Below are 13513 nucleotides of genomic sequence, written 5' to 3' on the forward strand. Positions count from 1 at the left end.
GTTGCCACATTAGCCTTGAAGTGTCTCTCGAATCGAGTCAGCACTCGCTTACGGCCACACCACCCTGAGCACGCCCGCTCTCGTCTGATCTCGGAAGCCAAGCAGGGTCGGGCCTGGTTAGTACTTGGATGGGAGACCGCCTGGGAATACCAGGTGCTGTAAGCATTTAATTAATTAATTATTTTTTTATGTCATTTTTTCCCATGAATGCGATCTTTCTGTAAGCGTTCACCGATGTCATGGCGTTGCCACATAAGTCTTGAAGTGTCTATCGAAGCGAGTCAGCACTCGCTTACGGCCACACCACCCTGAGCACGCCCGCTCTCGTCTGATCTCGGAAGCCAAGCAGGGTCGGGCCTGGTTAGTACTTGGATGGGAGACCGCCTGGGAATACCAGGTGCTGTAAGCATTTAATTAATTAAATATTTATTTATGTCATATTTTCCCATGAATGCGTCCTTTCTGTAACCATTTACCGATGTCATTGCGTTGCCACATTAGCCTTGAAGTGTCTCTCGAATCGAGTCAGCACTCGCTTACGGCCACACCACCCTGAGCACGCCCGCTCTCGTCTGATCCCGGAAGCCAAGCAGGGTCGGGCCTGGTTAGTACTTGGATGGGAGACCGCCTGGGAATACCAGGTGCTGTAAGCATTTAATTAATTAATTATTTTTTTTATGTCATTTTTTCCCATGAATGCATCCTTTCTGTAACCATTTACCGATGTCATTGCGTTGCCACATTAGCCTTGAAGTGTCTCTCGAATCGAGTCAGCACTCGTTTACGGCCACACCACCCTGAGCACGCCCGCTCTCGTCTGATCTCGGAAGCCAAGCAGGGTCGGGCCTGGTTAGTACTTGGATGGGAGACCGCCTGGGAATACCTGGTGCTGTAAGAATTAAATTAATTAATTATTTATGTCATTTTTCCCATGAATGCGTCCTTTCTGTAAGCGTTCTCCCATGGCATGGCGTTGCCACATTAGTTTTGAAGTGTCTCTCGAATCAAGTCAGCACTCGCTTACGGCCACGCCACCCTGAGCACGCCCGCTCTCGTCTGATCTCGTAAGCCAAGCAGGGTCGGGCCTGGTTAGTACTTGGATGGGAGACCGCCTGGGAATACCAGGTGCTCTAAGCATTTAATTAATTAATTATTTTTTTATGTCATTTTTTCCCATGAATGCGATCTTTCTGTAAGTGTTCACTGATGTCATGGCGTTGCCACATAAGTCTTGAAGTGTCTATCGAAGCGAGTCAGCACTCGCTTACGGCCACACCACCCTGAGCACGCCCGCTCTCGTCTGATCTCGGAAGCCAAGCAGGGTCGGGCCTGGTTAGTACTTGGATGGGAGACCGCCTGGGAATACCAGGTGCTGTAAGCATTTAATTAATTAATTATTTTTTTATGTCATTTTTTCCCATGAATGCGTCCTTTCTGTAACCATTTACCGATGTCATTGCGTTGTCACATTAGCCTTGAAGTGTCTCTCGAATCGAGTCAGAACTCGTTTACGGCCACACCACCCTGAGCACGCCCGCTCTCGTCTGATCTCGGAAGCCAAGCAGGGTCGGGCCTGGTTAGTACTTGGATGGGAGACCGCCTGGGAATACCTGGTGCTATAAGAATTTAATTAATTAATTTTTTATGTCATTTTTCCCATGAATGCGTCCTTTCTGTAAGCGTTCTCCCATGGCATGCCGTTGCCACATTAGTTTTGAAGTGTCTCTCGAATCAAGTCCGCACTCGCTTACGGCCACACCACCCTGAGCACGCCCGCTCTCGTCTGATCTCGGAAGCCAAGCAGGGTCGGGCCTGGTTAGTACTTGGATGGGAGATTGCCTGGGAATACCAGGTGCTGTAAGCATTTAATTAATTAAATATTTATTTATGTCATTTTTTCCCATGAATGCGTTCTTTCTGTAAGCGTTCACTGATGTCATGGCGTTGCCACATAAGTCTTGAAGTGTCTGTCGATTCGAGTCGGCACTCGCTTACGGCCACACCACCCTGAGCACGCCCGCTCTCGTCTGATCTCGGAAGCCAAGCAGGGTCGGGCCTGGTTAGTACTTGGATGGGAGACCGCCTGGGAATGGCTCATGACCCCTGCAAGTACATATTGCTCAACCCTGGGATCGATCGAAAGTGATCAAAACGGATGGTGTCAACTACTGAAGTGTTGTTTATATAAATTGTACATTTACAGGCCTAATTTATTAAAATCCACTAATCTGTTGAATGTTTTGTTTATTATTTTCATAGGTTGAGTTGATGTAGCTGGTGATGAGATTCATATAGTCAAGTGAAAAAGTGTGCAAGTGTTACATTTTTTGGGCTGAATTAGGAAAGGTTGTACTGTATTAATTTACTCTCACTTTGTCTGGAAGACTTTAATTGCTTAAATGTTTTTTTTTACACTATCCCACCCCTTCTGAAACCCAAGCATACAGTACAGAGACTCCAACACACTTGAAATACCTTTACAACTTTTATTTTTCACCCAGAATGTGTTTCATTTAAAAAGCAATGCATGAAAACACAAGTAAACAAGATCTGTTTAGTTTAAAGGTCTCTCACCACAACAAGGTACAGATCTACGAGCTAGAACACGAGACAGGATGAGAGACAAACATTTACTACCATTTGCAAACATTTAGTTAAACATGGAGCTGACAGACATACAAACATCACAAGGACACGCACACATAAATAACATTAATAAGAATCAAAAACACTTAAAGGTGTAACAGAGGATTTTCTCGAATTTTAGAAAAGAACCACCTTCTCCACTTTTAAAAAAAAATGCAATTGCGCAACACTCCTGATTGACAACTAAGAGGACCAATAGTCTTGATGATCCACCTGGAAAAAGAAAATCCTCTGCAATACCTTTAACAATTAAAAACACAAACTTGTACTTAAGATAAAAATTAACAATTGGTTTGTACAGGCCAAAGCCCGGTTTATCCAAACAGGATTATCCAAAAACTCAGATCACCAATCAACAAATAAAGGCTCAAGCAATTCCTGTCTGTTACATTTTTTTGTGTGTTTCCTTTGGCAAACTTTGGTTAAACATAAGCAGACAAAGACATACAAACATCACAAAGATATGAAGCTGACAAAGACAAACAAACAACACCCATGACAAAAACACAGATTATCTGAACATGAACAACCACTAAAGGGTATGTAAACTGATTGTGTTAGGTCGGAACTGATTAAAGTTAAAATTAATGAGGTTAGATTGGCCTTGATATCGAACATAGGCCAGAACATGTTTGTATAAAAAAAAAGATACTACAAAGTGCACTTTAACAGCAACATAAATCATAATAAAAACAAATACAAGAACATTCTTAAGCAAAACTGTAAAGTGCATTTTTTTTTACTTTTGAACTATATAAATAAATAGATTGTACTTGCTGAAGCCTTAAACAAACAAACAAACAAACAAACAAGCCTTTTTCTCTCTCCTACAGATGGCACAGGAGAAGTGGCATCACACAGGTAAGTTATTTACACAGTTATTTATAGTTATTTACACAGTTCTCCTCTTTTCTAACTCGTACACCACATTGTCAAACCCAGATGTGGTGGATTTCCCAGTGTATGGACAGTAGGAAAATATCTTCTGGGTGCTTTCAGCCACTTTGTCCTTGGAAGGTGTGTACCTCTTCCACTGTCCACCACAATTAGCCATGTGGCAAGCCCCACATGGCTGCAAGGACTTATTCGGCATGAATGCCTTGACTGTTGGTGCTGGAGGTACAAAGCTCCTGGCTGCACGATGGCCCACGAAACAAGACGGGGGAACCTGCGGCTGTGCGGGGAAAACCAGCAGTATGGGTGCTGACGATACGGGGTGATCCATAGGTGGGCACAGCAGGCTTTGGCCGGAGGTGGGTGGACGCAGCAGGCCTTGGCAGAATGGTGGTGGGCACAGCAGGCTTTGGCCGAGTGGAGGAGGACGACGCCATGGGCTGAACGGGCTGGTTCACAGAAGACACAGGCTTTGGCTCTTCAACAAATAATCTGGAAATATAAAATAAACATGTAATGAGTATTGATATGACATGTGTGCTATTTGCTCTCCACAGCCAACAGGTGAAACAAAGTGCTTTTGACAACTTACCCCCGCTTCTCACCACGCCTTTTTCCAGCCTCGTGATGAACGTGCTGGTATTGGACCTGAGGCCGGTCTGGCGTTGTGAGGGATGTTGGCAGCACAGGAGCTTCCGGGAACGGTGCATCAGACAGCACTTTCAGGTGAGGCATCACCTTCAACAGTACCATCACCCCGTAGTTGGCATTTTTCTCCTCCGTGGCAGTGAAGGTCGAAAAGGACTTGGCGTTCAAGTTGGGCAGTGGAGTGGGGAGACCGCCGAGGATGGGGTTGTCTCGGACTCACTCTGCAATCCTCTTATACTGTCCCTTCAAAGAAGCCGTGACCTGGCTGGGGGAGGTTAGCTGATTGTCCGGTGCTCGGTTCTTCAGCATCTTGGAGGAGGAGGTAGAGCAGTCGACTGTCCTCGGTCACATGTGCTGCCTGAGCGTACCTCATGCAGCAAACTTGGTCTTCTGGGCTGTTCTGAATCCGTTGTCACTGAAAATGATATCATGACATTTTGTGTAGGTGTGTTACATGTTTAATTATCCATTTCATCATAGGTTTCAACTGTTATTGAACTCACCGACAGCAGTTGTTGTCCTCGTACACAACCTTTGGAGCAGGAGCGTTGGCACGGCAAAAGCTGGCGACCAGACCTCTGGCCATGTGTGCGTAACACCGCTCGGACCCGGACTCCACCACCACCGTGGTCAAGAACTGACCCCACTCATTCAGCACGCTGGTGACGTACTGCATGGTGCCCTGGCCGTCGTTGTAGATCTTCCCTTGAGAATCTATAAAAACAATGCAGAACATTCATTATGTGGTATTTTAACAGTCAGTCTGTTCCATATGATCACATTGATCATTGACAAGTTTACACTTCTAAAGCATATTTACACAGTGAATTTAAACTCCACACTGTTGTAACAACATCTCTATGGTCTTAAGAAGTGAGTCTGATCACGTTTTTGAAGAATTTCCAGGGATTTTTAGGTCATTTCATCGGCGACTGGCAGCTCATTAATTCATTTTCAGTGCATTCGTTTAATATAAAATATATATTATTTAATATAACCATATTTAAGCTTTACATTTCGAGTCCACAAAGTAATAATACATTTGTCAAGGTCTCAACATGTAAAATCAATAATCTGGTCGCATTTTAAACGCATTTCAGATATCAAACTTAGCTATTTTAATGTAAACAAGTGGTGCTAGCCTAGTCAATCGGTGGTGTCAGTACGGCGCTAACGAGATATTATCATGTAAAACCTTGAATATCAGGCAAATTATCAAAAAACATATCGTGTTTCATTCACTACTTGGCACACAAACATAACAAACGTACCTGTGTGAGTAAATAAACACAGTCGAATCGCTCCTCAATGACACCGACTCCAATGTGAATATTTACCAGTCCTGAATAAATTAGATGACGTTTTCCGATCCTCGCTCAATGATTGGTCCGTTGAGCGCGAGCTCTGCTCAGCATTGCTCAACCATTGGCTGTCGCTGCTCAGCATTGCTCAACCATTGGCTGATCGCTGCTCAGCTCTGCTCAACCATTGGACGGCTGACGATCGCTTAGGTACTTGGAGGGGAACTTGCTTGGGAATACCAGGTGCTGTAAGCATTTATATTAATAAATTATTTTTTTATGTCATTTTTTCCCATGAATGCGACCTTTCTGTGAGCGTTCACTGATGTCATGGCGTTGCCACATAAGTCTTGAAGTGTCTATCGAAGCGAGTCAGCACTCGCTTACGGCCACACCACCCTGAGCACGCCCGCTCTCGTCTGATCTCGGAAGCCAAGCAGGGTCGGGCCTGGTTAGTACTTGGATGGGAGACCGCCTGGGAATACCAGGTGCTGTAAGCATTTAATTAATTAATTATTTTTTTTATGTCATTTTTTCCCATGAATGCGTCCTTTCTGTAACCATTTACTGATGTCATTGCGTTGCCACATTAGCCTTGAAGTGTCTCTCGAATCGAGTCAGCACTCGTTTACGGCCACACCACCCTGAGCACGCCCGCTCTCGTCTGATCTCGGAAGCCAAGCAGGGTCGGGCCTGGTTAGTACTTGGATGGGAGACCGCCTGGGAATACCAGGTGCTGTAAGCATTTAATTAATTAAATATTTATTTATGTCATATTTTCCCATGAATGCGTCCTTTCTGTAAGCGTTCTCCCATGGCATGGCGTTGCCACATTAGTTTTGAAGTGTCTCTCGAATTGAGTCTGCACTCGCTTACGGCCACACCACCCTGAGCACGCCCGCTCTCGTCTGATCTCGGAAGCCAAGCAGGGTCGGGCCTGGTTAGTACTTGGATGGGAGACCGCCTGGGAATACCAGGTGCTGTAAGCATTTAATTAATTAATAATTTTTTTTATGTCATTTTTTCCCATGAATGCGTCCTTTCTGCAACCATTTACCGATGTCATTGCGTTGCCACATTAGCCTTGAAGTGTCTCTCGAATCGAGTCAGCACTCGCTTACGGCCACACCACCCTGAGCACGCCCGCTCTCGTCTGATCTCGGAAGCCAAGCAGGGTCGGGCCTGGTTAGTACTTGGATGGGAGACCGCCTGGGAATACCAGGTGCTGTAAGCATTTATATTAATAAATTATTTTTTTATGTCATTTTTTCCCATGAATGCGACCTTTCTGTAAGCGTTCACTGATGTCATGGCGTTGCCACATAAGTATTGAAGTGTCTCTCGAATCGAGTCAGCACTCGCTTACGGCCACACCACCCTGAGCACGCCCGCTCTCGTCTGATCTCGTAAGCCAAGCAGGGTCGGGCCTGGTTAGTACTTGGATGGGAGACCTCCTGGGAATACCAGGTGCTGTAAGCATTTAATTAATTAATTATTTTTTTATGTCATTTTTTCCCATGAATGCGATCTTTCTGTAAGCGTTCACTGATGTCATGGCGTTGCCACATAAGTCTTGAAGTGTCTATCGAAGCGAGTCAGCACTCGCTTACGGCCGCACCACCCTGAGCACGCCCGCTCTCGTCTGATCTCGGAAGCCAAGCAGGGTCGGGCCTGGTTAGTACTTGGATGGGAGACCGCCTGGGAATACCTGGTGCTGTAAGAATTTAATTAATTAATTTTTTATGTCATTTTTCCCATGAATGCGTCCTTTCTGTAAGCGTTCTCCCATGGCATGCCGTTGCCACATTAGTTTTGAAGTGTCTCTCGAATCAAGTCCGCACTCGCTTACGGCCACACCACCCTGAGCACGCCCGCTCTCGTCTGATCTCGGAAGCCAAGCAGGGTCGGGCCTGGTTAGTACTTGGATGGGAGATTGCCTGGGAATACCAGGTGCTGTAAGCATTTAATTAATTAAATATTTATTTATGTCATTTTTTCCCATGAATGCGTTCTTTCTGTAAGCGTTCACTGATGTCATGGCGTTGCCACATAAGTCTTGAAGTGTCTGTCGATTCGAGTCTGCACTCGCTTACGGCCACACCACCCTGAGCACGCCCGCTCTCGTCTGATCTCGGAAGCCAAGCAGGGTCGGGCCTGGTTAGTACTTGGATGGGAGACCGCCTGGGAATACCAGGTGCTGTAAGCATTTAATTAATTAAATATTTATTTATGTCATATTTTCCCATGAATGCGTCCTTTCTGTAAGCGTTCTCCCATGGCATGGCGTTGCCACATTAGTTTTGAAGTGTCTCTCGAATCGAGTCTGCACTCGCTTACGGCCACACCACCCTGAGCACGCCCGCTCTCGTCTGATCTCGGAAGCCAAGCAGGGTCGGGCCTGGTTAGTACTTGGATGGGAGACCGCCTGGGAATACCAGGTGCTGTAAGCATTTATATTAATAAATTATTTTTTTATGTCATTTTTTCCCATGAATGCGACCTTTCTGTAAGCGTTCACTGATGTCATGGCGTTGCCACATAAGTATTGAAGTGTCTCTCGAATCGAGTCAGCACTCGCTTACGGCCACACCACCCTGAGCACGCCCGCTCTCGTCTGATCTCGTAAGCCAAGCAGGGTCGGGCCTGGTTAGTACTTGGATGGGAGACCTCCTGGGAATACCAGGTGCTGTAAGCATTTAATTAATTAATTATTTTTTTATGTCATTTTTTCCCATGAATGCGATCTTTCTGTAAGCGTTCACTGATGTCATGGCGTTGCCACATAAGTCTTGAAGTGTCTATCGAAGCGAGTCAGCACTCGCTTACGGCCGCACCACCCTGAGCACGCCCGCTCTCGTCTGATCTCGGAAGCCAAGCAGGGTCGGGCCTGGTTAGTACTTGGATGGGAGACCGCCTGGGAATACCTGGTGCTGTAAGAATTTAATTAATTAATTTTTTATGTCATTTTTCCCATGAATGCGTCCTTTCTGTAAGCGTTCTCCCATGGCATGCCGTTGCCACATTAGTTTTGAAGTGTCTCTCGAATCAAGTCCGCACTCGCTTACGGCCACACCACCCTGAGCACGCCCGCTCTCGTCTGATCTCGGAAGCCAAGCAGGGTCGGGCCTGGTTAGTACTTGGATGGGAGATTGCCTGGGAATACCAGGTGCTGTAAGCATTTAATTAATTAAATATTTATTTATGTCATTTTTTCCCATGAATGCGTTCTTTCTGTAAGCGTTCACTGATGTCATGGCGTTGCCACATAAGTCTTGAAGTGTCTGTCGATTCGAGTCTGCACTCGCTTACGGCCACACCACCCTGAGCACGCCCGCTCTCGTCTGATCTCGGAAGCCAAGCAGGGTCGGGCCTGGTTAGTACTTGGATGGGAGACCGCCTGGGAATACCAGGTGCTGTAAGCATTTAATTAATTAAATATTTATTTATGTCATATTTTCCCATGAATGCGTCCTTTCTGTAAGCGTTCTCCCATGGCATGGCGTTGCCACATTAGTTTTGAAGTGTCTCTCGAATCGAGTCTGCACTCGCTTACGGCCACACCACCCTGAGCACGCCCGCTCTCGTCTCATCTCGGAAGCCAAGCAGGGTCGGTCCTGGTTAGTACTTGGATGGGAGACCGCCTGGGAATACCAGGTGCTGTAAGCATTTAATTAATTAATAATTTTTTTTATGTCATTTTTTCCCATGAATGCGTCCTTTCTGTAACCATTTACCGATGTCATTGCATTGCCACATTAGCCTTGAAGTGTCTCTCGAATCGAGTCAGCACTCGCTTACTTCCACACCACCCTGAGCACGCCCGCTCTCGTCTGATCTCGGAAGCCAAGCAGGGTCGGGCCTGGTTAGTACTTGGATGGGAGACCGCCTGGGAATACCAGGTGCTGTAAGCATTTAATTAATTAATTATTTTTTTATGTCATTTTTTCCCATGAATGCGATCTTTCTGTAAGCGTTCACTGATGTCATGGCGTTGCCACATAAGTCTTGAAGTGTCTTTCGAAGCGAGTCAGCACTCGTTTACGGCCACACCACCCTGAGCACGCCCGCTCTCGTCTGATCTCGGAAGCCAAGCAGGGTCGGGCCTGGTTAGTACTTGGATGGGAGACCGCCTGGGAATACCAGGTGCTGTAAGCATTTAATTAATTAATTATTTTTTTTATGTCATTTTTTCCCATGAATGCGTCCTTTCTGTAACCATTTACCGATGTCATTGCGTTGCCACATTAGCCTTGAAGTGTCTCTCGAATCGAGTCAGCACTCGTTTACGGCCACACCACCCTGAGCACGCCCGCTCTCGTCTGATCTCGGAAGCCAAGCAGGGTCGGGCCTGGTTAGTACTTGGATGGGAGACCGCCTGGGAATACCAGGTGCTGTAAGCATTTAATTAATTAATTATTTTTTTTATGTCATTTTTTCCCATGAATGCGTCCTTTCTGTAACCATTTACCGATGTCATTGCGTTGCCACATTAGCCTTGAAGTGTCTCTCGAATCGAGTCAGCACTCGTTTACGGCCACAACACCCTGAGCACGCCCGCTCTCGTCTGATCTCGGAAGCCAAGCAGGGTCGGGCCTGGTTAGTACTTGGATGGGAGACCGCCTGGGAATACCTGGTGCTGTAAGAATTAAATTAATTAATTATTTATGTCATTTTTCCCATGAATGCGTCCTTTCTGTAAGCGTTCTCCCATGGCATGGCGTTGCCACATTAGTTTTGAAGTGTCTCTCGAATCAAGTCAGCACTCGCTTACGGCCAAGCCACCCTGAGCACGCCCGCTCTCGTCTGATCTCGTAAGCCAAACAGGGTCGGGCCTGGTTAGTACTTGGATGGGAGACCGCCTGGGAATACCAGGTGCTGTAAGCATTTAATTAATTAATTATTTTTTTATGTCATTTTTTCCCATGAATGCGATCTTTCTGTAAGCGTTCACTGATGTCATGGCGTTGCCACATAAGTCTTGAAGTGTCTATCGAAGCGAGTCAGCACTCGCTTACGGCCACACCACCCTAAGCACGCCCGCTCTCGTCTGATCTCGGAAGCCAAGCAGGGTCGGGCCTGGTTAGTACTTGGATGGGAGACCGCCTGGGAATACCAGGTGCTGTAAGCATTTAATTAATTAATTATTTTTTTATGTCATTTTTTCCCATGAATGCGTCCTTTCTGTAACCATTTACCGATGTCATTGCGTTGCCACATTAGCCTTGAAGTGTCTCTCGAATCGAGTCAGCACTCGCTTACAGCCACACCACCCTGAGCACGCCCGCTCTCGTCTGATCTCGGAAGCCAAGCAGGGTCGGGCCTGGTTAGTACTTGGATGGGAGACCGCCTGGGAATACCAGGTGCTGTAAGCATTTAATTAATTAATTATTTTTTTATGTCATTTTTTCCCATGAATGCGATCTTTCTGTAAGCGTTCACTGATGTCATGTCGTTGCCACATAAGTCTTGAAGTGTCTATCGAAGCGAGTCAGCACTCGCTTACGGCCACACCACCCTGAGCACGCCCGCTCTCGTCTGATCTCGGAAGCCAAGCAGGGTCGGGCCTGGTTAGTACTTGGATGGGAGACCGCCTGGGAATACCAGGTGCTGTAAGCATTTAATTAATTAAATATTTATTTATGTCATATTTTCCCATGAATGCGTCCTTTCTGTAACCATTTACCGATGTCATTGCGTTGCCACATTAGCCTTGAAGTGTCTCTCGAATCGAGTCAGCACTCGCTTACGGCCACACCACCCTGAGCACGCCCGCTCTCGTCTGATCTCGGAAGCCAAGCAGGGTCGGGCCTGGTTAGTACTTGGATGGGAGACCGCCTGGGAATACCTGGTGCTGTAAGAATTTAATTAATTAATTTTTTATGTCATTTTTCCCATGAATGCGTCCTTTCTGTAAGCGTTCTCCCATGGCATGCCGTTGCCACATTAGTTTTGAAGTGTCTCTCGAATCAAGTCCGCACTCGCTTACGGCCACACCACCCTGAGCACGCCCGCTCTCGTCTGATCTCGGAAGCCAAGCAGGGTCGGGCCTGGTTAGTACTTGGATGGGAGATTGCCTGGGAATACCAGGTGCTGTAAGCATTTAATTAATTAAATATTTATTTATGTCATTTTTTCCCATGAATGCGTTCTTTCTGTAAGCGTTCACTGATGTCATGGCGTTGCCACATAAGTCTTGAAGTGTCTGTCGATTCGAGTCTGCACTCGCTTACGGCCACACCACCCTGAGCACGCCCGCTCTCGTCTGATCTCGGAAGCCAAGCAGGGTCGGGCCTGGTTAGTACTTGGATGGGAGACCGCCTGGGAATACCAGGTGCTGTAAGCATTTAATTAATTAAATATTTATTTATGTCATATTTTCCCATGAATGCGTCCTTTCTGTAAGCGTTCTCCCATGGCATGGCGTTGCCACATTAGTTTTGAAGTGTCTCTCGAATCGAGTCTGCACTCGCTTACGGCCACACCACCCTGAGCACGCCCGCTCTCGTCTCATCTCGGAAGCCAAGCAGGGTCGGTCCTGGTTAGTACTTGGATGGGAGACCGCCTGGGAATACCAGGTGCTGTAAGCATTTAATTAATTAATAATTTTTTTTTATGTCATTTTTTCCCATGAATGCGTCCTTTCTGCAACCATTTACCGATGTCATTGCGTTGCCACATTAGCCTTGAAGTGTCTCTCGAATCGAGTCAGCACTCGCTTACGGCCACACCACCCTGAGCACGCCCGCTCTCGTCTGATCTCGGAAGCCAAGCAGGGTCGGGCCTGGTTAGTACTTGGATGGGAGACCGCCTGGGAATACCAGGTGCTGTAAGCATTTATATTAATAAATTATTTTTTTATGTCATTTTTTCCCATGAATGCGACCTTTCTGTAAGCGTTCACTGATGTCATGGCGTTGCCACATAAGTCTTGAAGTGTCTATCGAAGCGAGTCAGCACTCGCTTACGGCCACACCACCCTGAGCACGCCCGCTCTCGTCTGATCTCGGAAGCCAAGCAGGGTCGGGCCTGGTTAGTACTTGGATGGGAGACCGCCTGGGAATACCAGGTGCTGTAAGCATTTAATTAATTAATTATTTTTTTATGTCATTTTTTCCCATGAATGCGATCTTTCTGTAAGCGTTCACTGATGTCATGGCGTTGCCACATAAGTCTTGAAGTGTCTATCGAAGCGAGTCAGCACTCGCTTACGGCCACACCACCCTGAGCACGCCCGCTCTCGTCTGATCTCGGAAGCCAAGCAGGGTCGGGCCTGGTTAGTACTTGGATGGGAGACCGCCTGGGAATACCAGGTGCTGTAAGCATTTAATTAATTAATTATTTTTTTATATCATTTTTTCCCATGAATGCGTCCTTTCTGTAACCATTTACCGATGTCATTGCGTTGCCACATTAGCCTTGAAGTGTCTCTCGAATCGAGTCAGCACTCGTTTACGGCCGCACCACCCTGAGCACGCCCGCTCTCGTCTGATCTCGGAAGCCAAGCAGGGTCGGGCCTGGTTAGTACTTGGATGGGAGACCGCCTGGGAATACCTGGTGCTGTAAGAATTTAATTAATTAATTTTTTATGTCATTTTTCCCATGAATGCGTCCTTTCTGTAAGCGTTCTCCCATGGCATGCCGTTGCCACATTAGTTTTGAAGTGTCTCTCGAATCAAGTCCGCACTCGCTTACGGCCACACCACCCTGAGCACGCCCGCTCTCGTCTGATCTCGGAAGCCAAGCAGGGTCGGGCCTGGTTAGTACTTGGATGGGAGATTGCCTGGGAATACCAGGTGCTGTAAGCATTTAATTAATTAAATATTTATTTATGTCATTTTTTCCCATGAATGCGTTCTTTCTGTAAGCGTTCACTGATGTCATGGCGTTGCCACATAAGTCTTGAAGTGTCTGTCGATTCGAGTCTGCACTCGCTTACGGCCACACCACCCTGAGCACGCCCGCTCTCGTCTGATCTCGGAAGCCAAGCAGAGTCGGGCCTGGTTAGTACTTGGATGGGAGACCGC

General features: G+C 46.7%; 25 non-coding genes and 15 pseudogenes across 25 annotated transcripts in view; all 40 read left to right on the forward strand.

Moving 5' to 3' along the window:
- The first annotated feature begins 46 nt into the window (after positions 1-46).
- Positions 47-165, forward strand: LOC135722996 (5S ribosomal RNA). Its single transcript, XR_010522714.1, has one exon. It is a non-coding gene; the product is annotated as a 5S ribosomal RNA (ribosomal RNA).
- Positions 166-290: 125 nt separating this feature from the next.
- On the forward strand, positions 291-409 carry LOC135722997 (5S ribosomal RNA). Its single transcript, XR_010522715.1, has one exon. It is a non-coding gene; the product is annotated as a 5S ribosomal RNA (ribosomal RNA).
- A 125-nt stretch (positions 410-534) lies between these two features.
- LOC135723434 (5S ribosomal RNA) lies at positions 535-653 on the forward strand. Its single transcript, XR_010523139.1, has one exon. It is a non-coding gene; the product is annotated as a 5S ribosomal RNA (ribosomal RNA).
- Positions 654-779: 126 nt separating this feature from the next.
- LOC135724951 (5S ribosomal RNA) lies at positions 780-898 on the forward strand. The gene has a single exon (XR_010524605.1). It is a non-coding gene; the product is annotated as a 5S ribosomal RNA (ribosomal RNA).
- Positions 899-1018: 120 nt separating this feature from the next.
- Positions 1019-1137, forward strand: LOC135726663 (5S ribosomal RNA; annotated as a pseudogene).
- A 125-nt stretch (positions 1138-1262) lies between these two features.
- LOC135722998 (5S ribosomal RNA) lies at positions 1263-1381 on the forward strand. The gene has a single exon (XR_010522716.1). It is a non-coding gene; the product is annotated as a 5S ribosomal RNA (ribosomal RNA).
- A 125-nt stretch (positions 1382-1506) lies between these two features.
- On the forward strand, positions 1507-1625 carry LOC135725941 (5S ribosomal RNA; annotated as a pseudogene).
- A 120-nt stretch (positions 1626-1745) lies between these two features.
- On the forward strand, positions 1746-1864 carry LOC135725452 (5S ribosomal RNA; annotated as a pseudogene).
- A 4006-nt stretch (positions 1865-5870) lies between these two features.
- Positions 5871-5989, forward strand: LOC135722999 (5S ribosomal RNA). The gene has a single exon (XR_010522717.1). It is a non-coding gene; the product is annotated as a 5S ribosomal RNA (ribosomal RNA).
- Positions 5990-6115: 126 nt separating this feature from the next.
- LOC135723511 (5S ribosomal RNA) lies at positions 6116-6234 on the forward strand. Its single transcript, XR_010523214.1, has one exon. It is a non-coding gene; the product is annotated as a 5S ribosomal RNA (ribosomal RNA).
- A 125-nt stretch (positions 6235-6359) lies between these two features.
- Positions 6360-6478, forward strand: LOC135723001 (5S ribosomal RNA). The gene has a single exon (XR_010522719.1). It is a non-coding gene; the product is annotated as a 5S ribosomal RNA (ribosomal RNA).
- Positions 6479-6604: 126 nt separating this feature from the next.
- On the forward strand, positions 6605-6723 carry LOC135723002 (5S ribosomal RNA). Its single transcript, XR_010522720.1, has one exon. It is a non-coding gene; the product is annotated as a 5S ribosomal RNA (ribosomal RNA).
- Positions 6724-6849: 126 nt separating this feature from the next.
- LOC135724294 (5S ribosomal RNA) lies at positions 6850-6968 on the forward strand. The gene has a single exon (XR_010523962.1). It is a non-coding gene; the product is annotated as a 5S ribosomal RNA (ribosomal RNA).
- A 125-nt stretch (positions 6969-7093) lies between these two features.
- LOC135725629 (5S ribosomal RNA) lies at positions 7094-7212 on the forward strand (annotated as a pseudogene).
- Positions 7213-7332: 120 nt separating this feature from the next.
- Positions 7333-7451, forward strand: LOC135725453 (5S ribosomal RNA; annotated as a pseudogene).
- A 125-nt stretch (positions 7452-7576) lies between these two features.
- Positions 7577-7695, forward strand: LOC135723003 (5S ribosomal RNA). The gene has a single exon (XR_010522721.1). It is a non-coding gene; the product is annotated as a 5S ribosomal RNA (ribosomal RNA).
- A 125-nt stretch (positions 7696-7820) lies between these two features.
- Positions 7821-7939, forward strand: LOC135723004 (5S ribosomal RNA). Its single transcript, XR_010522722.1, has one exon. It is a non-coding gene; the product is annotated as a 5S ribosomal RNA (ribosomal RNA).
- A 126-nt stretch (positions 7940-8065) lies between these two features.
- On the forward strand, positions 8066-8184 carry LOC135724295 (5S ribosomal RNA). The gene has a single exon (XR_010523963.1). It is a non-coding gene; the product is annotated as a 5S ribosomal RNA (ribosomal RNA).
- A 125-nt stretch (positions 8185-8309) lies between these two features.
- Positions 8310-8428, forward strand: LOC135725630 (5S ribosomal RNA; annotated as a pseudogene).
- Positions 8429-8548: 120 nt separating this feature from the next.
- Positions 8549-8667, forward strand: LOC135725454 (5S ribosomal RNA; annotated as a pseudogene).
- Positions 8668-8792: 125 nt separating this feature from the next.
- On the forward strand, positions 8793-8911 carry LOC135723006 (5S ribosomal RNA). Its single transcript, XR_010522723.1, has one exon. It is a non-coding gene; the product is annotated as a 5S ribosomal RNA (ribosomal RNA).
- Positions 8912-9036: 125 nt separating this feature from the next.
- On the forward strand, positions 9037-9155 carry LOC135726301 (5S ribosomal RNA; annotated as a pseudogene).
- A 126-nt stretch (positions 9156-9281) lies between these two features.
- On the forward strand, positions 9282-9400 carry LOC135725805 (5S ribosomal RNA; annotated as a pseudogene).
- A 125-nt stretch (positions 9401-9525) lies between these two features.
- On the forward strand, positions 9526-9644 carry LOC135723512 (5S ribosomal RNA). Its single transcript, XR_010523215.1, has one exon. It is a non-coding gene; the product is annotated as a 5S ribosomal RNA (ribosomal RNA).
- A 126-nt stretch (positions 9645-9770) lies between these two features.
- On the forward strand, positions 9771-9889 carry LOC135723513 (5S ribosomal RNA). Its single transcript, XR_010523216.1, has one exon. It is a non-coding gene; the product is annotated as a 5S ribosomal RNA (ribosomal RNA).
- A 126-nt stretch (positions 9890-10015) lies between these two features.
- Positions 10016-10134, forward strand: LOC135726122 (5S ribosomal RNA; annotated as a pseudogene).
- A 120-nt stretch (positions 10135-10254) lies between these two features.
- On the forward strand, positions 10255-10373 carry LOC135725934 (5S ribosomal RNA; annotated as a pseudogene).
- Positions 10374-10498: 125 nt separating this feature from the next.
- Positions 10499-10617, forward strand: LOC135723965 (5S ribosomal RNA). Its single transcript, XR_010523642.1, has one exon. It is a non-coding gene; the product is annotated as a 5S ribosomal RNA (ribosomal RNA).
- Positions 10618-10742: 125 nt separating this feature from the next.
- On the forward strand, positions 10743-10861 carry LOC135723396 (5S ribosomal RNA). The gene has a single exon (XR_010523102.1). It is a non-coding gene; the product is annotated as a 5S ribosomal RNA (ribosomal RNA).
- A 125-nt stretch (positions 10862-10986) lies between these two features.
- Positions 10987-11105, forward strand: LOC135723008 (5S ribosomal RNA). Its single transcript, XR_010522725.1, has one exon. It is a non-coding gene; the product is annotated as a 5S ribosomal RNA (ribosomal RNA).
- A 125-nt stretch (positions 11106-11230) lies between these two features.
- Positions 11231-11349, forward strand: LOC135723935 (5S ribosomal RNA). Its single transcript, XR_010523614.1, has one exon. It is a non-coding gene; the product is annotated as a 5S ribosomal RNA (ribosomal RNA).
- Positions 11350-11469: 120 nt separating this feature from the next.
- On the forward strand, positions 11470-11588 carry LOC135725456 (5S ribosomal RNA; annotated as a pseudogene).
- Positions 11589-11713: 125 nt separating this feature from the next.
- On the forward strand, positions 11714-11832 carry LOC135723009 (5S ribosomal RNA). Its single transcript, XR_010522726.1, has one exon. It is a non-coding gene; the product is annotated as a 5S ribosomal RNA (ribosomal RNA).
- Positions 11833-11957: 125 nt separating this feature from the next.
- On the forward strand, positions 11958-12076 carry LOC135726302 (5S ribosomal RNA; annotated as a pseudogene).
- Positions 12077-12203: 127 nt separating this feature from the next.
- On the forward strand, positions 12204-12322 carry LOC135723010 (5S ribosomal RNA). Its single transcript, XR_010522727.1, has one exon. It is a non-coding gene; the product is annotated as a 5S ribosomal RNA (ribosomal RNA).
- A 126-nt stretch (positions 12323-12448) lies between these two features.
- Positions 12449-12567, forward strand: LOC135723011 (5S ribosomal RNA). Its single transcript, XR_010522729.1, has one exon. It is a non-coding gene; the product is annotated as a 5S ribosomal RNA (ribosomal RNA).
- A 125-nt stretch (positions 12568-12692) lies between these two features.
- LOC135723012 (5S ribosomal RNA) lies at positions 12693-12811 on the forward strand. The gene has a single exon (XR_010522730.1). It is a non-coding gene; the product is annotated as a 5S ribosomal RNA (ribosomal RNA).
- Positions 12812-12936: 125 nt separating this feature from the next.
- On the forward strand, positions 12937-13055 carry LOC135725841 (5S ribosomal RNA; annotated as a pseudogene).
- Positions 13056-13175: 120 nt separating this feature from the next.
- On the forward strand, positions 13176-13294 carry LOC135725457 (5S ribosomal RNA; annotated as a pseudogene).
- Positions 13295-13419: 125 nt separating this feature from the next.
- The window catches only part of LOC135723978 (5S ribosomal RNA), a 119-nt gene continuing 25 nt past the window's right edge, over positions 13420-13513 (forward strand). The window contains exon 1 of the ribosomal RNA XR_010523656.1: positions 13420-13513. This exon is cut by the window's right edge and continues 25 nt beyond it. This is a non-coding gene — a ribosomal RNA (5S ribosomal RNA).

Source organism: Paramisgurnus dabryanus, chromosome 9 (genome assembly GCF_030506205.2).
Source record: "Paramisgurnus dabryanus chromosome 9, PD_genome_1.1, whole genome shotgun sequence".
Classification (NCBI taxonomy): Eukaryota; Metazoa; Chordata; class Actinopteri; order Cypriniformes; family Cobitidae; genus Paramisgurnus; species Paramisgurnus dabryanus.